Below are 21783 nucleotides of genomic sequence, written 5' to 3'. Positions count from 1 at the left end.
ACTTTCTCTTTGTGTCTTTTTCCTATGCTAGTCAGCATCCCTCTCATAGCTCCAGTGTTAACAGATGAAATGCATTGTAGACAGACCAAAAAAAAAGCCCTCTGTGCAAGCAGAATAGTAAGATCTAGTCAACTTCATATCTTTGCAGAGTCTGTAATGAAGTCAGAATGATGACCTAAATCAGAAGTGAGCTCAGAGAGACAGGGCTATGCATATTTTCTCGTTCAGTCAAATGTAATTACGCAGAACGCTGCAAAAATGGATCACAATCTGCAAGTCAAACAGCTCCTAGTGTACTTGATGTTAGGTGTCACTGTGCAAAAGCGAAACTCCTCTTGGCAGATCTGTCTGCTCCGTTATTGGTTTCATGGCATCATGAATGCTGCACTGTGCATTATTGGCTCTGAAGCCTTTGAGGAATGTTAGTCCTTATTTAAAGTGATGCCATTTCCTTACATTTGCCCTTTTTATAATGTGAAGAATCAGGTTTATGATGGATGGTAGTTTCTAAACCTATAGCTGTGATTTCTGAAAGGTAGACTATGCACACACACACATGCAACTGCACCAATAACAGCCAACACAAATGAGGCGTATTGCTGTGCAGTCACCTCGCCGTGAAATGAATTTTGTTTTCCAGAAGCCAGGTCTGCCAAGAGGAAAGGGTATTGTTACAAAACAATGGTGGATGTCTTTGGAGAGCAGTGTGGTGTATGGTATGATGGCAAGCTAGTGAAGCAGTGAGGTTCCCCCCACTTTCAGTCCCTGGAAACTGAAGGGACACACACTGATGGACACGACTCAGTCTCTGAGCTGTCAAGTGAAGTGCACAGTGGGTAAATGAAAGGGGTTTTAATATACTCTACACAGCCATACAGCTGGGCTCTCTCTCTCTCTCTCTCTCTCTTTCCAACATCTCTGTGAGCCTCAGATCTGTCCGGCTGCCTGTCAGTCTTTTTTGCTGTACCTGTGAACGTCATGGACATCAATGGAAAATGCCGCACTTAAGACTTTTTTTTTTTTTTTTAACATACAGCAATGAAGCTCAAAGTAGCTCAAAGCTTTTTAAACACAAAGGGGAGGCCTCTTATATAAAGAGGCCCCTACAAATGAAGTTAACACTTTTGCTGCTTGTTGTTGTGTGAGGTTTAGTGTCCATGGAAAAGATCAACAGGCCTGTCTATGGGATTAAGGGGGGGGGGGGAAAGAACAGCATGAATTTAGCACTGCTGGATTTTGCAAAAGGGAAATCCCAATGAAAAAAGTTAGGCTGTCATCATATTTCATTAAAACTGACATACACAGAGCCAATGCATACTTATGATTCTTCTTATACGCCTGTGAAAAACAGGGTGTCATAAAAAGGATTTTTTGGAGCAATACCACCGAAGAACCACTTTTAGTTCGATCATTTTGTAGAAACTCATTTTGCTAATTAGGCAAAAACGTATGTGAGTGTAAACAACCACTTAGAGAAAGGATACAGGATACAGTCAGGAGTTCTTTGGCAGCTGTTATATTAACCTCTTTTCATAGTAGACAAAAATGCTAATTTCTCCTCCAGTTTTGAAGCTCCCTCGGTTGAACTGTGTTTTTTGGCCCTTCAATAACATTGATGGAATATACTTCAATGGATTATGTTTCATTTTCAAAAGCTGGAGCAAATTGGATTTTCATCATTGTAAGTGAAAAGCAAGACAATTTTTATGAAACTGCTGGTATTGTATTCAAATGCAATTTAGTTTATTGTGCCGGTGGCACCAGATGTTTACTGGTGTCTACTGGTGAAGAAAAGACATGCAACTCCTCTTGCATGCAGTGCAATTTGATTACATTAATCTACACCTAAACCTAACATTAACATACATCTTAATCTACACCTAAACCTATCATTAGCATCATCTTAACCTACACCTTACTTTACAAACATAGTCTTAACATAAACCTTAATCTACACCTAAACCTAACATTGGCATAACCTTAACATGCACCTTAATCTACACCTAAACCAAACCTTCGTCTGAATCTACAACTAAACCTTATCTTCACCTATCCTTAAACTACACCTAAACCCAACCTTAACCTACACCTAATCTACATCTAAACCTAATATTAATCTACATCTCAATCTACACCGAAACCTAATCTTACTCTACCCCTAACCTAATCCTAACTTAACCTACACTTTAATCTAGACTTAATCTTAATTTAACTTTAATCTACACCTAAACCTTACTCATAATGAAACAAGGAATCCTTGCCATTTCTCCATTAATGCTAGTCCATTAATTTCTTTTTAAGATAATTCTATTTTGAGAATTCAGAATTTTGGCCAATATTATCTCCCGGTGTGAGATGAGTTGACACGTTTGCCAACTAATATAAATTGATTTCCAATTCTAGGGCAGAGTGGCCAGTAAGGGGCATGCAAGAAAAGTGCTACCATAAAATAAGCAAATATGTAAGCCAGATTTTTGCATTTACAACATTACACCATTGCTACCTTTCATTTACATGCAACCTGTGGATGACCTGAAATGTGTCAGTTAGCTTTAGATATCCAACATGTCACCTTTGTCCAAACACTCCTTTGATGCACTCCACTATACTCTTCTCTCTTATGTGGAAGATTTGATTTGATTAGAGTAGATTATGTCTCTGGAAGCTCATGCTTATGCTGTAATGAACGTCAGTGTAAAGCATGCTTAAATGTGATGAAACATTAGTAAGACAACAACACCGGGTACATTAAGGTGAAGTAGTCCATCTTCAAGGCCCTTACAGCTTGGGAGCATTGAGTTATTCAGATCAGCTTTGTTTCTTTGTTAGGCTCAATTTTGCTTGTGAATTGCCCCAGAGTCTGCTCAGCCGCACCGGCCGTAATGCATTTCTCATTATTGACTTTTAGCTGTTAGCCCTCTAAAGGACTCTGTTGAGCATTCATTTGTTGTGTTTTTCAGCCCCTTTTCATTGCTCAATACGTAAGGTCCCCATCTGAGCTAAACTCAGCAGAATCAGACAGTAACAAGATCGTCTTTTAAAAGCTTTCCGCTGCTGTTTCTCTCACTTCATCGAGCCTAGAATAATAAAAACACAAGCGTGATGGGTGTACTGAAGGAAATGTACAGGTGAAATGGCAGATAGTGGCTATTGGAGAGGTAATGGAGAGACTAATTTCAGTTGTGTATGGTTATGAATAGGACAGCCTTACTTTGGGTAATATAATTCAGAGTAGGCAGCAAAGCAGACCTGTAAAGCGCTGTGATGTCGGTGTTTTACATGGTGGGTTTTACAGGCTTTTTTGAAGTAAGTTAGCGTCTCCTGACAAGCAGACAGTGCTTCATCACACCACTAAGATGTGGTGTGATTTATGTCAAAAAGTAAAGTGGCGTTTCACACGGAAACAGTGTGCTCGGGTGACAGAAGAGTTTATCAGGTGAAGGAATGACGGGGTGAAGGGGTATGTGTGTATATATGTGTGCATTGACTCAATGGTGGCTGTAGCAGTAGCAGTGTCAAAGTGGCCCGATTGTGTCAGCTCTGTTTGGTGATGCACTGAGAAGGGGGAAACCCTCCAAAGTGGGTCAGATTTTCTTCTCACTCAACTCCGGCAAGCCCAGCACAGCAACTACACTCTAAGCAAAAATAGTTCTATATACTCTCCTTTAAACAAAGGAGTTCCTATAAATAGTTCCTGGCTTGATCTCTAGGGTTCTAGGAAAACCTAGAGATGCTGGTAGGGGTGGTGAATTAGCATGGTGTGAGACATTTGTGCATTGGGAGTGCTTCTTATTTGAGGATTACTCCACCCTAAGCTAACATTTGATTTTAATCACAGGTAATCACAGTTTGCGTTGACCCATAGTTTTACATTTACATTTACATTTGCATTTATGGCATTTAGCAGATGCTCTTATCCAGAGCGACTTACAAAAGTGCTTTGCTATTTACCCAAGAAAAACCTTAGCTAGTTAGAATAGACTAATAGTTCAAAGATAATTCTAAGCTTTAGACATTACTAAGCACAAGTCAATAAGGTGACCATAGTACTCTGCTATTCGCCCAAGTACTCTCAGAAGAGACTTTGCTGACTTTGATTTATCTGAGGAAGATCTACACTAAATAAAGGTTAGGTGACCCACATTAGGCAGTGTCCAACATTAGGGCAATTTACCCTGCTATTTAGCTATTTTCCATGCTAACCAGTCCTTGTTTTCCTAAAAGGAAATTTGACCTGATGTGTTACAATGGATCATCATGTCATGAAATGTAACTGTAATTAGCATTTATAAAAGGAATGGCATACAAGCCTAATGCATACTTTCTCCCTATTCAAATATACAATGGGTTCTGTTGGGTGAAGTCCTCTGTTGATGTAGGGTTCTGTTGATGCAAAAATGTTTACTTTTGGTTACCTGAAGAACCTTTTTGTTGATAGTTTTTTAGAAACTCTATTTGTGATAACAAAACAATTAACCATTACATTTTACCATTAGCAATATTTTTTCTTATTACTTTGAGAGTTTAAGTATTGTTTAATTCTTTTTCACTCACAAACTGCATACTATGTGTGGCTAATATCATTGACAATGATCTCATAAGTGTGTTCACTCACATATTGAACTAAAATGAGAACTTCATTTTAGTCCTGTTAATTATCTGTTGATTAATCTACCAATTTAATATTACAGTATTTAGACCATCAGCTCATTCAATGGTGCTTCCAAGTAAAGAGATGATCTTCACTACTAATTACTCATAAGTTTACAATACCCTTCTAGCCCATGCCTGGCATTAAGCATGGCACCAAAAGGTTCATGTTTCTCTATTGGCAGTACTTCTGTACAAGAACTGCACAACTTGCTCAATGTGTCAGCATTCGGTGCAACTTAGCTAAATGCATTCATTAGAAGGGGTGCCTGCAAACATTCAGAATTATTGTCAAGTCAAAAACATACAGTCATAAACTCTGGGTGTTTTATCCCGGGCTGCACAATAACAGTAATATTAGTTGATTAACAAGCAGATATTAAACAGGACTATCACAACAGTACTAGTTAGTGCTCATGTCACTGTTTATGATTAAAGACACTAATCAGATAATTGGCAGTGTAATTATATACTTACAGCATTATATACTAACAGCAGTTAGTATATAAGTTCATAAGTAAATAAACACTGAACTAATGACAATTAGTGTAAAGAGTGTACTTAGATACTAATGACTAATTACAATGTACTGAATCAGTCATAATAATAGCTAACACTTAATGAACTGTAAAATAATACACAAATAATGGATAATCAATGACTTAAGTTAAAATTAAGTATTTTGTCAGGCCTGGGTTGTCTGGCTCTTCCCCGGGGTGATCCCCAGACTCTGCCCCCATGCCCAAATAAGAAAACAGGGATTCTGGAAGTTGGCCGCACATGCGCTTTGCCGCCGGCTTCCCTCATTAAGTCGATAACAAACACCTGGGACTGGGGCTTCATGAGCCAAGGAGTTTCAGTCTCGTTGCTGTGAATTAGTTATGTTGCAACCTCTGTACCACAGCATTCTACGGTCTGCTCAAAGGGGAAGTACATTAATATAGATATTTCATTTTGGATTTGATTACTGTTGTTCACGTTTCCTTGTTTGACCTGTTATTTAGGTCCTGTGTAGTTGTCATTGTTTCAAGCTTTCTTGTGTTATCTTTTGATCCAAAGCTTTGCTTCGTAGTTCTCGGTTCATAGTTCTGTTTTGTTTTGATCCGAAGCCCAGCTTCGCTGTTTCAGTTCATGAGTTTTGTCTTTTGTTGTACCTCTGTCACAGCCCTTAGTTCATGACATTTTTAAGGAAACTCTTAATGTAAAGTCTTACTTACTTGGTAAATTATATTATTTACAGAACCATCAACTGAATGCTTTTAGTGTTAATGCTTTTAGTAAAAAAAAAAATATTTAATTTAACAATGTTCAATATACAACTGCATAAGATATAAGAAACTTGCAGACCCAGTAAATGCACCAGTGAACCAGTGAGAACCAGTCAGGGTTTGTAAAGAAGCAGTACGTGTCTAACAGTATATTGGGAATCACCCTATGCTCTATCTATGTGCATGAATGAACTGCGAAAAGCTATTGAAGCATTTGGTGTCTATCGTTGTTCGGTATCTGCAAACAATAACAACTAAAGGACAAGCCGTCCTTTCTAACAAATAGCAGGAGAGGGAAGGAGGGCAATGCAGGACGCATTGGAATTTAGGCAGCGACTCCTGGCCGTCAGTGTGAGTTTCCCTCAGGCTCTGGATTGCATATGGAGAGTGGCAGACCAGCCTCAAACTGTCAGAAGAATGTAGATGCTGCTGGAGAGCTGTGGGCTAAAGAGTCATTTCACTCAGTGTCTAATCTCAAACTGTCTCATTCAACACCCTCTTAATATATATACACAGCTAGCCTGCATTAGCCAAGGGTCTTCCCTCTTTACTCTCCAGCCCATGTCTATGATAAACAATACAGAGAGAGGGAGGGAGAGAGAGGGAGAGAGAGAGAGAGAGAGAGAGAGAGAGAGAGAGAGAGAGAGAGAGCAAGAAAGAAAGAAAGAAAGAAAGAAAAAAAAAAAAAAGTGATCGAGGGGGTAAGATGGAGAGAGAAAGAGAGAGCAGAATAAGAGAGGTGGGGTTAGTAAAGTATGAATGAGGAGGTTGAAAGAAAGAGAGAAAAATGAGACAGACAGAGAGATAGAGAGAGAGGAGAGAGAAGGGGCAAGACAGAGAGAAGGGACCACCATTGATGATACAGTGGCAGTAGAGAGTGAGGGATAGGGTGATGCCATGTAGGAGAGAAAGAGAAGAGTGTCAAAGAATGAGACGTACATAGGGGAGAGTGTGTGGGGAAAGGCAGTGCGTGAATATGCTGCTCATGGTGTGAGGCTGAAGCGTCAGGCTCCATCATCCCGCCGCCAGCTAAAGCAGCTTCTGTTTCATCATCTACAAAACCACAAGTGTGTGTGTGTGTGTTTGTGTGTGTGTGTGTGTGTGTGTGTGCATTGTGAACCAACCAGCCAGAACCAAGAGATTTGATTTTCACAGGCAAGCGCAGGTGCACTACCACACAAATACGGTTCTGACTCTCTCTCTCTCTCTCTCTCTCTCTGTGTCTCCCCCTCACTTCCTAATTTCTCTCTGTCTCTCTCACTCTCTCACTCTCTCCTATCCTTCCTTCTCTTCCATCTCTCCAACCACCCTCTCAGCCCTGATCAATACTTCCCAAATATTCCCAGAAATGTCCATTCACTCGTTCTTAAGAAGGTGGAAGGTAGCTCACTGTTATGGTGGTCTTGTGTATGTCTGTGCTGTGAGAAGCGGCATAGTTGAGTTATGACGCACAGACAGCTGTACTAGACCCATTTCATGTGGCAGCCAGGTAACTGTTTGCACTGATCTACATATGGCATGTAGCAGGACCCCTCTCTCTCTCTCCCTCTGTACATATGCGGCATGTATGTTTATTTAATGAGCCCCAATGCACTGCATCAGCCACCACTTCTCTTACCTGGGTGTATCTCCCACATACTGGATCCAGGTGAAGGGCAACTATAGTTAGACTGTATAATACTTGTAATATGGGTAACAATCCACAATACCTTCATGTCCATATAATACTGTTGCTGTAAACATGTATCTCTAAAATGGTGATGTAACATGGGAGGGGGAAATTGTTCTATTGGTCTATTCATCCAGACGTATTAACACAGTATACAGAGCAACAGTAGTAGACAGAAATGGAGATACATGTTTTTCACTGGACAGCAGAGATATTCTCAAGGCCTATTTGGATGAGATTAATTTTACATGGGGAGGTCAGGTAATGTAATTTTACTACGGGGGGATAAGAAATCTCTGCAGAAATGCACGAGATGGGAGTGACTACTCGACTTGCGCACTGCCATCACCTCCAAAAAATCTTATAACCCACTTATTGTAATAATGACATTTTAGTCTGAAAATTACATGAAAATACATGTTTATAGCACATATGTAGGCTATAGGCTACACTACACAATGACTTGCCTATAGCTGCCAGACGCGTTGCAACTCGTCTTCTGGATTTGACTGAGGTTTGCCACAGATATGAGCGACCCAAGGTATCTGTGCATAGCATGAAGAAACTAAATTCCCCTCAAGTGCCTCCATACTTGAGAAAAGCCGCTAAAAACACGTCACAAAACTCGTAATTTGCACGTAAATTAACATCAGTAGAGATTATTGTAATAGTGCCAGAATCTTCACTGACTCATTAGCACACAATCCATAAAACATGTGATGTGATGCATTCGGGAGGGACTAAATTTACAGAAGAACTCTAGTTACCTATCCAACCCCAAACCAGGGCACCTGTCCTTACTAATTAGAACAAAGCAAAACTAGATTGAGAAACCAATTAGATTATCAAGCAGACTACACAACTAGCAGAATCTAGCTAAAAGAACTACAATCTAAAAGCTTACCTCAAGAGCAGAGAACAGTTCCAAAGGAGAAGATATTATTTTAAGGTAAAAATTCTACACTTTAACTACAGTGTCTCAAGTGACTATAAGATTCCTGTAACATTACTGTAGATCTTTGTCCCTGAAGGAGCAGAGTATGCACAAAAGAAAGACACTTTACACCAGAGCGGCCTAATAAACTGTGATAAATGGAAATTGACAAAAACGTTGTTCTTCATCGATCGCCCAGTGGAGCATGGATCTTCATTCCTTAGAGATATCTGTGTATCCAGTGGCATTCACCGAAACCCTTTCCAGTAAAGCCCTGCTCCCCCCAGAGGTTATAAAAGCCCCTGTGCCAGGTTCCATTTCCACACAGTCAAAATTTGTACCACCAAGCCTGAAATACAATTTTCTGTTTCAACTTTGAAAAACTTTGTACAAAATAGACACTGGGCCAATTGTGCTGTTCCATTTAAAGGGGAGATTGCTTGTGTAACCTCATGATAGAAGGAAAATAATACGGGGGGGGGGGGGGGGGGGTGTTGTTGGGGGTTCCGTAGTGTTATAGAAGGAACTTCCTACCTGACAATAGTGCACTTCTCAGCCCAGGCTACACTAAAGCAATGACTCTTCCCCAATTTTAACTCCTTTTACACATACAGTGCCCTACTCTCTGTTCCTATTATCTCCACCGAATGCCCACTGAAGTGTTCCGGTGCCTATTCCTTACATTCAGAGCTTTTTTCTTTTCTTATGTTCTAAAATACATATACAAAAATACATGAAAGCAGAACCCTTCTCTCTATTGTTTATTCCTGCCTATTTTAAACTAATGAGATGTAGAGAAGAACCAAGTTTGCTTCCATAATGGGGAATATGTGGTTCTTTGCCAGTTTAAAGGTTCTTCACATCAACAGCACATTTACATTTAAAATGCATTCAAAAGTGGTTCTTCTACGGCATTGTCCAAGAAACTCTTTGTTCAAGAACATCTTTATTTTCATTAGGGTGCATGTCAGAGGTCTGTTAAGATAAATCACATGTCCTGCAGGACTTGCAGCACAAGGCTTGAGGACATGGTGTGTGGCATGGTGTGCGCTGTATACACATATACCCAGCCTATTTAACAAGTGTTTGAAAGAGTGAGCTCGCTACAGAAGTTGTTTGTATTGGCAGAGCATTGATTTCTGTGTGGTGCTGCTTATTGGTTGTGAAGTTGCAAATGTGCCAGAGGCAGCACACAATGATGTTTCGCCTGGAGAGGCATAATGGCTTGTGCCAGCCTTGACACTTTACAGCCCTTCAGTGAGAAAGACCTCCAGAAAAGGCTGCAGCTGCTCTAAATAGAAAGTTCTCACACAGCTCAGAGAGATGAGATCTCTGATGACAGTTCTGATGAGAAGAAAATAAAATTAAAAAAGAATGAAAAGAATATTCTGATCAATAGAACGATGAGGATGACACAGACAGAATTTATGACATCACTGTTAAAAGTATAAGACCCATGAGGAACTTTTGGAGATTCAAACCTTTTTGGAAGTTTGACTGAACACAGCAAATTTGCCAGTGTTGACTGATAGCACTGATAGTGTTAACGTTTTACACTCACAGTGTTAATTTAACACCATCAGTGTTGATTTAACACCGGCTAATTTGCTGTGAAGGTGCTTTGTGGGAACTTTAAGAAAAGGTTTTTAGAAGAAAAGGGTTCCTTGAAGGTTCCTCCACAGTTTCAAATTGAAGAACCTCCAAAAGTACCTCAAGGATCTTAGACTTTTACCAGTATACATGAAATTAGGATGTAAACATGTTAAACAACATTAAGGTTTTTGTAGGAAACAATATTACAATGCACAGGGTCATTTATTTTTATTAATCGTCATCTCTGATCATTTGTACAGAAAGCTGATGGAATCATAGCTATTGTTATTTCTTAGAGATAAACATCATTCAGAGTAGAAGCTTGTTTTCACCATGTGAAAACAAAAACAACAAAAAACTTCACCTTAACTTTGATTTTATTAATTATCATAATAATTAGCCTATAATTACTTATTTTCTCAATGTTTTGGCTCAGTTAAACAAATGACATTTTCTTCTAATTAGAACTATAATATATAAACTATATATAAACTATATTTATGTAATTATTTTACTTGTACTTTTTGTAGATCAAACTCATTGTTTTAACAAACCGATTTGAAAAGCTCCATTATTTATCATCAAATACTGGATTAAGTACTTTTTTCATCTCAAAAAACTGAAGCATTTCTACTAAGATTTATTTTCTTACATTTTTGTTTTTGCTACAAATTCCTGCATGCATTTCAGCACCCAATCAGACGATCAATGGAGTCACACAATTTACTTGATTCTAAAAATCTATGTGACAGAAAAATCTCATATAGAGATTTGCGAGAGAATGGTTGTGGGTGGAACTCTGATGCCCTGTCCAGGCGCATCCTGCCCTGCGCCCAATGATTCTTGGTGGGCTCCGGCCCCACTGCGATCCAGACCAGGATAAGCAGAAGGGAGGGATTCTGACATATTACCATAATGTATAATTTGTTGAGCTACCGCTAAGTGACATAGCCTAATTGTATGTTATATAGACACTATTTGATTGTAAGATACACTATATGTCCAAATGACACCCACTCTAATGAATGCATTCAGCTACTTCACATTGCACCCATTGCTGACACAGATGTGCAAATGCACACACACATCTACTTTCTATGGAAAAGTCTAAAAAAAATCTACTTTCAGAGGAACTCTGAAACTCATGTGGAGGTTCAGTAAATGTTAAAACAGTCCTTTACACTCCCATTGTCTTCAGATGAGTACCAAAGGCAGAAATACCTGCGTGGTGCGAGGGCTATTGTGCAGCTGCTAGTTGGTCTAATCCTTACACCTTTGCTCAGTTGTATTGTCTGGAGGTCATAGTGCGCATTACAGGCAGGTCAGGTTCAATGTTGTAAGCTTCTGTATTCACGATTCTAGCTTTGTTGCCTCTGGCTATTGTCCTTATTGAGCTGATATTTTAGGACCTGTTTTACAGCTGCACAATAAACTGAAATTGTGATATTCGCCTCTACAATTATTTGCAGGGCGGAAGATGAATGCATTTCAATTAGTAGCATGTACAGTGTGCTACAATCAAGCTTTTTTAGTTACAAACAGCAATCAGATGAGTGCTTTCAGAATTCAGAGGACATTACATTGCAAAAGCACTCTGCATGTGTAATACTCTTCTTCTTTTTTTTTTTTTTTTTAAAGAGACACCAGTGTACCATCGCGTAATGGTACCAGTGGTACACAGCCTTAAATAAATAATATAGCCATAGAGAAGCTTTAATGCACTGTTAATTACTACTGCAGCTTGTGGAAGCATATATAAACTATTCTACAAGGCACATTCCACATGCTTTATTTGCTGAAAAGGTTAGACACATCTGTGTGGCACAATGACTATAATTTTATGTGTAAGTATAGGTAACGGCATGCATGCAATCAAGCTTTTTTGAGTGTTCAATCTCATCAGCATGCTCTAGATTCAGTGCTACCAACCTGAATGAGGTTTAATGATGGGAGTGCTACACCTGATTATCAATCTCCAGGATTTTTGAAGAGGGATGGACACATATAAGTCAATCATTGCTTCCTTAAAGCAGCCTGATCGGGTTTCTGTCAGTGCAGGACCCCTTATGTTTACATTTATTCCTTATTCAAAGGTTTTATACGTTCATTATAATGGTTATGGTTGGGAATCTGCAGTTACTCTTAACATATCTAAAAGTTTTGGGACACCTGCTCCTTCATTTTCTTCCAAAATCAAGGGTATAATAACAGCTTATCTTGCTTTTGTGGGAGTAACTGTCTCTACTACCCAGGGAAGGCGGTCTCCTAGATTGTGGAGCATTGCTATGAGCATTTGATTGCATTCAGGACTACCTTACTAATTACCGCTAATTTGTTCTCCTAAACATTACTGCATGATACTTAACTTACTAGCGGACCAATCACATCCTCTTTTTTCCTCTCCTTTATTCTGGAGCACCACCACATCAGCCTAAGGTGACCATGTCCAATGCAAAGCATCAACAATAGGGGTATAAAAGGCCCTCAGCATTGTGAAGCAGTGGAATTGTGAACCAACAGCAGTACCCGACCTTAATGCTCTGGTAAAGGAATGCAATCAAATCATTACAGCAATGTTCTAGTGTAAAACATTTTTAGAAGGTTTATTAGAGGCTGTTAGTGCAGCAAAAAATGATCTAACTCTAACTCTCTCTCTCTCTCTATATATATATATATATATATATAAATATATATATATATACCTAATTTCACCACATTCATTTTTATCACACTGGTGATCCTCATAATCATCTTTACATAGACCCACAGGACCAATAGCCTGATGGCTGACAGGCTAGTTGTCAAAACGCTACTCTCCTCAGGCTTTGAGTGGACAGGCAGTGATTGGGCTATCCCTTCCCACAGTCCAGCTAACACCTTGTCATGCCACCTGGTCTGCATACCCCTCTTACTCCCTCTCCATCTCTGACATTTTCTGGGTCTTGGCATGGATATCAGCCTGGCTCTTTGAATATTTCAGAGACCCTTGACATTTCATCCTCTAATGAGCCTATACACAGCCACAGAGCCGCAGCAGTGGCAGAAGAGGGTCTAGATCCAGCCTCATTAATCCAGAGCCATTTGGCTTTCAGTGAGAAAGCACCACCCGAAGCCACCCTGATGATCCCCCACATAGATATCGGCACCGGTCACAGTTTATTCCGCAGAGCAATGCAGAAATTGCATAATACAGCAGGTGTGTAGGAAATCTGATGGAACTGATAAGCAAGACAAGGCGAGCACACTCAACATGCAGCAAAGGCTAAAAATAAACCATGAGAGCTCTTTCCTCCTAACCTTCTGGTATTAAAAGTTACTATTGTAAATTTGTATGAATACAGAAAGTCAGTAATATGACATGCAGAAATCATTGATACAACATGTCCACGGTGTAACTAGAAGGACTGCACATTTCAGTTAGACCCTTCAATTCTCTGTCTTTTTAAAGGCTTATTATACAGTAAAGTGTCAGAGTTATTTTAACCTTACGGGGAGAAGAGAAGCCTGGGCCTACACCTGAGTCCTGGATATTTAAGGGATTAAATGATGTTCACTCTGTGTTCCTATACAAGATATGGTTTATTGAACTGTTTAATGCAGTTCAAACAGAGATTGAGTCTTGGAAGGAAAGGGGACACTGGCAGAACCAGAAAATGTATTTAAGCAAGTGCTTCCTCAGAGTTCTAGCCACTGCTTATATACATAATGTGTGGAAATGCAATTGGATGTTCTGGCGTTTCTAGCTTTCCGAGTTAACGACTGCCCATGCATCTGGCCTGACTTAATCCATTAACAGACTGACTACTGGGCTCACCTGCACCTACATCAGACCAGCTACCCACCTAACAGACTGACTGACTATGTTAAAGTTTACATGGACTCAAAAGTTTACATGGATCTGCCACTGTTATCATTATTTATTACTATCATTAACCAACATTACATTATTGCCATTATTCTTACCCTCTCTGCTATGATTATATTGGTTATATTATATTTCAAACATTTCAGCACACTTGAGCAGAGGTTTTTAAGGTGGTTGGTGTGGTGCAACAGAAAACACCACTACCTGCCAGTGAGCTACCACATCATGTGGAAGACTGGGAGTTTAATTCCTGGTTTGGGTGTCTATGCTGTGCTACACCAATAAGAGTCCTTGGGCAAGACTCCTAATACTATGTTGGCCCACCTCTGTAATACGAGTAACCTTGTAAGTCACTCTGGATAAGAGCGTCAGCTAAATGCCATAAATGTAAATGTTTTTTTCTCCAGATAATACATCCAGGCACAAGATTTATCTAAGATAATAATAGTGCAAAAAATATAGCGTCCAAACTAAGACATGGGACATATTTTGTCATTTCTGTGGTCTACAGCACTTACTGTGGTGAAACAGGCAGGTTGATAGGCAGAAATAATATAACACAAATGTTCAACCAACTGGACAGAAACTTTCATCCAACTACCCCTTCTCTGGTCCATATGTTTTTCTATCTTAGCAATGGCTTTCTTACTGTCAAACCTGCAGCTCTTCTGCAAGTCTTTTCTTGGTCCAGTGTTAAGCTTTGCTACAAGGTGTTTTCATGTTAGCTGCCTATCACACCAGCTATTGACCACTCCCTGTAGAAGACTTCGTCAGTTTTCTCCAGTTTCTCCAAGTGCCTTTCGATGGTGTGGGAAACTGTTCTCATAACCCTCTGGCTTTATTTGTAATTTCTCTAAAAATGAAGAGCTTCCCCCCCCCCCCCCCCCCCTCAAACACCTTGGATCATTGTACTGCTTACCTTTGTACAATTTAATGTCACTAGACTCTGGGCCATCCCAGGTCATTTATTGGACTTGAACGACTTAAAAGTCAAAACATCTTTTAAAACCTTTGACCGGTAGTGTACATACAAGCAAACATATACAGTGTTAAGTTAATATGATGTCCAGTATCTTCTCAGCCTTTTAATTTCCCTCTACAGGAATAATGAAGTAGTCATGACAAGGACCCTGTTAATTTGATTCAATCTAAATGTGCCTGTGGTCACAAACCATTTATTAGTGGCATCACTGTCAGCCTAATTGACCGGAGTGGAATTTCAGCAAGCCCCTTCATTTTCTCCTTCTCTATCAATACATTCAACCAGCTGTTTAGTCCTCCATACTGCTAACTGCATAATGGAGCTGGGATTTAGGATTGAATCCCGGTCATGGGATTTATGTACAACTAAATACCCATGGCTAGCAGAACTTCTAATTATAACTCGTCAAGATAGTTGAGAGGCAGGTGACTACATAGCTGAATGGTAAAAGTAATGGCTAAGCTCTTTCTAGATTGATGTTTTGCTTGAAAAGATGCCGCTGAAAAAGTGTTTCCAACATTTTTGTTGTCCTTTCAGACTGTGGTTGCTTTAAAACCTAATTGGCTGCAAGTAATTAGAAAAAAATTAATGGTTCCAAAACTGAGTGAACACTATCAACTCACTGAACGAGAATAAGTTAGGTACAAAGAGTAAAATGGAGGCAGTTAATTAATGACTTAATTCATTCAATAATATAATCACTTCTACTATTGAATAGACCTTTCACTGCTTTGGCAACAGTTGTTCATTACAATTAATGGCAATAAAGTTGCTTAAATTTTAATTTGAAAAACAAGAGTGAGAAAGCAATAGAGAGACAGAAAGAGAAGGAGAGTACGAGTAAGGAAAAAAACCCCAAATAAAATAGAGAAAAAAGAGAGAGAGATAGGAGAGACAGAAGGAGAGAGAGATAGAGACATTACCTATCAGACACATAGGCCTTTATCATGTCTCCCTCCACCCTCCCTAACTCCTCATATATGTCTCAGTGGGGGACAGTGATACAAACCAACTCGATTATGACATAAATGTCTCCTCCGACAGGTCGTTATCTCATCACAGATCAACCTCTCTCCCTCTCTCTCCCCTGGGGTAGTTTACAATCCCCCACTCTGCTGCTCCTCAGGAGGCCCTGTCTCCTTCCTGAGGCTTCAGTGGAGCACACAGAAAAAATGGGCCCATCAGCAGAACATGCCATGATTAAGATCAGTGAGCCCCCTCCTTCCCCTCCTTCATCCTCTCCTCCAACTACACCCATCATTCTCTCCATTGCACAGGCAGAGGTGGACAGATGGCTGGCAATATGCTTGCTGAGAAGATATTTCATTTAAAAATCACACCCCAGCTTGTTTCGTATTTATCTGTCATTGCTGTATCTGCTCTGGACTATCGTAGAGGCCTGAAGTCAGGAAAATTACACTCACCACAGCTGTGGAGCAGCATGTAACAGCTAACAAGTATATTGTTAAAAATAATTGCCAAACCCATGTTTAGTGTATTTTAGATATTGGTTGCACATAGCATATGTATGTCATACCAGTGGTCTATAATATAGATATTTAACATACCTGTGAAGTGTCTTTGGATGATAATCGCATGGACTCCACAAGACCTCAGTCATCTCACAGTCTCTAAGTCATCTGGCACCAAGACTTTAGCAGCAGATCCTGTCCTGTAAATTGTGAGGTGAGGCCTCCATGGATTGAATCAATGAACCTTAGGTGCCCATGACCCTGTTGCCTTTTCATCAGTTGTGCTTTCTTGGACCACTGTTGGTAGGTAGTCACTACTGCATACCTGCCTGATATTTTGAAGATGCTCTGACCTCTTTTGCCTAGTCACCCCAATTTGGCCCTGGTCAAAAATCAGGTTAAAAGCTTGTTTTTAAGAACTTTAACTGTTTGTAATTAGCTTTTTAATTTTCAAAAAAAAATAAATTAAATTGTTAGAATTCTTAAGAAAATTTGTGAAGAATAATATTTTAAGAATAAAGTTCTTAAAAAGAAAAGCACCAAAGTAGCTAGCTGTTTCTGTCTTGGTTATTAGCAACAAGGGTCTTACTATTGCTTAAGTGACACTGGTTACAGGCTTATGCAATATGGCGAAATTAAGATTTTGAGTTTTTACTATGCTAGTAATTTTGTTGTTTTAAATTCTGACAGTTAAATTAAACATTCCTCAAATGGGGTGGCTTGGGATGAGCTAGAAAAGCCCCTCAGTTTATGGATTCTTGCTACATTTTTTTTAGTTTAACTGGGCCGGTTCTTCCCCACGTGAGACGCAAATCCTTCATCCAGATGCATACCTTTATTGGGCCATCCAATGTCTGAACTAAGGCACTGATCTGTTTGGCAAATCTGTGCCTGATGTTATGGAAGGTATGGCCTAATTCTGTCTGGGTAGTTCTAAGTGTGTCTTTGGATCCTGGAATCCACTTTTGACGAATATTTTACTCAAGGCCCCATAAACTCCAACAACTGAAGGCTGGAACTTTTCATTTCATTGTACACATTGGCAATAGATTCTCGCTCATTTGTACTCTCTGATTGTCCCTGTTTGTTGTGTTTAATGTCTAGTAACAACAAGCACTAGAGCTGCTCGGTCCTAATTGTGGGTGAGAATGTGTTATTGCGTCATTTCCATCAATATTCCTGTGAATTTGTCACTACAATTAGTGGTGGCTGCCAGCATATTAATTATTTGATGTGTAACACCTAGGCTATTTTAAGTGGGCCTGCGTCAGTACCTATTCAACACCCTATTTACACTGGCTACAGAATTCTCAAACAGATCTCCATTTCATGGATTTAAAAGGCCTGTTGCTTACTAACCTGAAACCTGAACAACAAAGTTATGAAAAAAGAATAAAAAATAAATACTAGGAGTTTTCTAATGACTGGAAATCCTATACACAACCCATAAGTAATGCAGAATATTGCTGATATTAGCAAGAACCTGTGAAACTCAGCCTAGTTGTCACTTTATTATTGAAACTCCCCTGCTTCAGCATTTCATACAAATCACTGCTGACTCTATTTAGTATTAAACTTTGGAAGGATAGAAAGGCTTGGCTTCTTTCAGAGCAGGTTGAAATCTGTTTTTTTAAGAAGAGAGATTGCCAGAAAAAGTATAAAGCATGAATCTTTGTTGCATTCAAAACATAAAGGAAGCAACACTGATAGAAAGAACTTTCCAGTTCGAACTTGCTGGATGAATAGCAATATATACATCTTTGAAAAGATCAGAAAATTCTGTTTCATAACTGCAAACTCTGTCCTTGAAATGCGGTCATCTCTGTCATATCAGATTTTCTTTTTGTGCCATTAAAAAAAAACTGCAATCTGACAAATGGACAAATGGATAAAAATGGCCCCATATTACTTGGAATTAAATCATGTAACATAAGTTAAGAATGTTTTTCATTCTCCTATAAAGTAAGAAAATTAAGTTAAATTTCAGATATGAGGTTTTATTATGACCGCGATGAAATAATTATTAGAAAAAGTCAAGGAGAACCATGACCAATAGAACTAGGCCTTCAGTTTAGGCAATACAGTAAAAAAAAAAAAAAACAAGAAACAAAAGCTCTGCAAAATGCTAATATCTACTAGCGAGCTAGTCTGCATTAGTACCTAAATACTGATGCATATGAACATTTGTTACCCCTTTTAGATGACTAACATGATGATCCCATGAAGCCAGTTAAAGATACTTCTTATGCTTCATTTGAGGCTTATAACACAGCTTGGATTCTGCAGTTTTGCAGTGACTCCTTCAGTATATAGCTGCAAACAGAGCTGCTCTCACGGCTATCCATTCCTAAAAATAGACGGAATCCTGGATAGTCTGCTGTTCATATTCACATTCACTGACATGTTTAGGATTTCCAGAGGTCATACCCTTTCATATGAAACTAATCTTACACAATTTGACAATTTCCCTGTCATGCCTCAATTATGTTGGAATTGTATCTAAAGTTTACGGCTTTTAAGCCAGCTCATGAAGTTCTAATCAATGAGAAAGCTCTGCTAGAAACGGCAAGGGGGGAAATTCTTCAAAACCCTGACGCTGGCCTACAAAGCCAAGAACGGACCAGCCCCTCCATACTTGATGGCAATGGTCATAAGCCGATCCGCACCTAGAGCCCTTCGAGCTTCAAGTACGGCTCGGCTCAACCCTCCATCCCTCAAAATCTGCGGAAGACAAGCGTCCAGGCTTTTTTATGTCCTGGCACCAAAGTGGTGGAACGAGCTTTCCCTGGGTGTCCGAACGGCCGAGTCGCTCGCTGTCTTCAAACGCAGACTGAAGACCCACCTCTTCAGAGAGTACTTGGACGATTAGAGTACTATGGTCACCTTATTGTCTTGTGTTTAGTAATGTCTAAACTTAGAGGTATCCTTTGATTTATTGGTCTATTCTAACTAGCTAAAGTTTTTCTTGGGTAAATAGCAAAGCACTTTGTAAGTCGCTCTGGATAAGAGCGTCTGCTAAATGCTGTAAATGTAAATGTAAATTCTGGTTTGGGTTTCTACGGATTTCAACATTATAACTCTTTTGTTTTCAACCGAAACTCAAGAAATTAATAAAAGCATTCCTGCAATACATGCAGAATTAAAAACACCAAATAATGATTCATCTCTGATCACCACTTTTCATTTACACCTTTCCTCCCTGTTCTGAACACATCTCCACATGTTCTTTCATCACTCACTGCAACCTGTAACCTGTTCCCTCATCTCTCGTATCAACGATCACAACCACCCATCCACACCTTGACACTTTGTCTTCTGTCCCCCTGGAAACTGCTACAAACACTTTCCTTTTATCACTTTTCTCTTCAATTAACCTTCTTTGTCCTCTCTCTTTGAGACCAGCAAGATCCTTTTTTCCACCTGCCCCATGGCTGACGGGTGTTCTATGTAACAGAAGAGAACTAAGACAGTGAAAGGAAATCAAATGGAGACCCTCTCATACCGACCTCTCATACCGATCTCTGATCCTTTCTAGGTTCTCGATGGAAGTAACTGCTGCAAAATTATCTTTCTACAGAGAGAAACTGAAGGCATCAGCATCTGATCCATGCAAAATCTCTTCGTTTTCTCCTGAACCCTCCTGCTCCCTCACCACCCACTTTACGTTCCCTAGAAGATACGGTCACCTTCTTTGCCAATCTTTTCCTGCTATCTCCATTCTTTCCATCAGATGATATCCTGCTACTTCTCTGACATGTTTTTGTTCTCCATCAATAAAAAAAACACATCTCACATCTTACAATCCAACTATTCTATTTACCCTGTTCAAGACAATTGCTCAGGAGCAATTTTTAAATCACCATTATTCATTCTAAGCAGCTCCTTGTCATCAGGTCATGCACCACCTGCCAGAGTGGTACCTATCTTAAAAAAGCCAACACTAGGCAGCTCAGACATCAACAGCTTCAGACCAGTATCTCTACTTGTCTACTTCCTTTCCTCTCAAATATTCTTAAATGTTGATCTTCAATCAACTGTCTCTTTTTCTTACTTAAAACAACTTCCAGGTCACTAATCAATCTGGCTTCAGACCACAACACTCTACAGAAACTGCTCTCTTACCAGGTCTTGAGGAGCTCTATGCTACAAGATCACCCAAATTGTCGTCATTCTTGATCCTTCTTGATCTTTTCTTGAACTTTGATACAGTTCACCACAAGATTCTCCTGACTGTCACTGTCAGTCTAGGAATGGCCTGCCCTGCCTGGCAGTAGTTTGTGTTCTACCTGGATAGGTGTTTCTACTGGGATAACATGGGGGGGGGGTCCACATCTGCTCCATGTGGCACATCTCCACTAGTGTGCCACAAGGTTCAGTGGTCCTCCTTCTGTTTTCACATTTCACTCGCTCATAAGGTGCAGTAATACGCTCTCTGCTGGTGACACTCTACTCATCCTTTCTTTCCTACCTTCTGTCACCCAGGTTTCTACTTGAACCTACTGGATTGTCTTGCTGACATCTCATCATGGATGGCTGGCCATCACCTGTGATATTGGAACCTAACAGACATGTATTTTTTAACAAAAGTTTTAATTTTAGAGTTCTTGAAAGGCATCAAAGACCCTGGTGGTCCCCCACAGCCTTGAATGAAAGTGGAAACTAAAGCAGAGTTTTGGCTGATTATTCCAGACAGCTGTGTTTCAGTGGGATTTTCTGCTTCTGGTTGTTTTTGTTTGTAAGACGTGTTAAGAGAGACTTGACCTCCAGCATTTGTTTTAAGGAAATCAGCTGCTTCCTAAAGACAAGCAGACTAATATAGTAAAGGCATTTTACTGACAGCTGTGTCTTTTCTTGGTCCATGTCTTTGCAGAAATAAAAATAAACGGTTCTTCTAGCTCCATGGACTTGCAAGAAGTGTGGGCATGTTTACCTGCAAAAAAGAACTTTGCCATGTTTAAGGGACATTCACACTGCCTGCAGGCAAAGTGTTCATTGGAGAATTGCAAAAATGCTTCCTGCTGCTACTTTTCCTCACACAGGCTGCTGGAGGTTAATGAGCAGGTAGGTGGACATATCCCTGGAGGTGCACACACTTTTCTAATGGAACTATTTGCACCGGAGGGCCAAATCTTCAAAGAGCTGTAATTAACAAGTAACACCACCTACCCCCCGCTGCTCAAGCAGGTCTGACCCACCTTCCTCTCCTCCCACTGCATTCCCAGATCCGTTATCCTTCTGGAAGACATTAGCCATGTATCATTATCTAATGCCGGCCCCAACCCCGCTCTTGGAAGAGATTTTGTCTTTAGGCTGATAAGCTGCAGCAGGTGAGGGATATTTTGCGAGCAGC

General features: G+C 39.8%; 1 protein-coding gene across 3 annotated transcripts in view; it reads left to right on the top strand.

The window, feature by feature from the left end:
* The window catches only part of gabrg3 (gamma-aminobutyric acid type A receptor subunit gamma3), a 129099-nt gene that overhangs the window by 2488 nt on the left and 104828 nt on the right, over positions 1 to 21783 (top strand). The window lies entirely within an intron of this gene.

Source organism: Salminus brasiliensis, chromosome 7, assembly GCF_030463535.1.
Source record: "Salminus brasiliensis chromosome 7, fSalBra1.hap2, whole genome shotgun sequence".
NCBI classification, from domain to species: Eukaryota; Metazoa; Chordata; class Actinopteri; order Characiformes; family Bryconidae; genus Salminus; species Salminus brasiliensis.
This window is presented reverse-complemented; position numbering and strand designations above follow the sequence as displayed.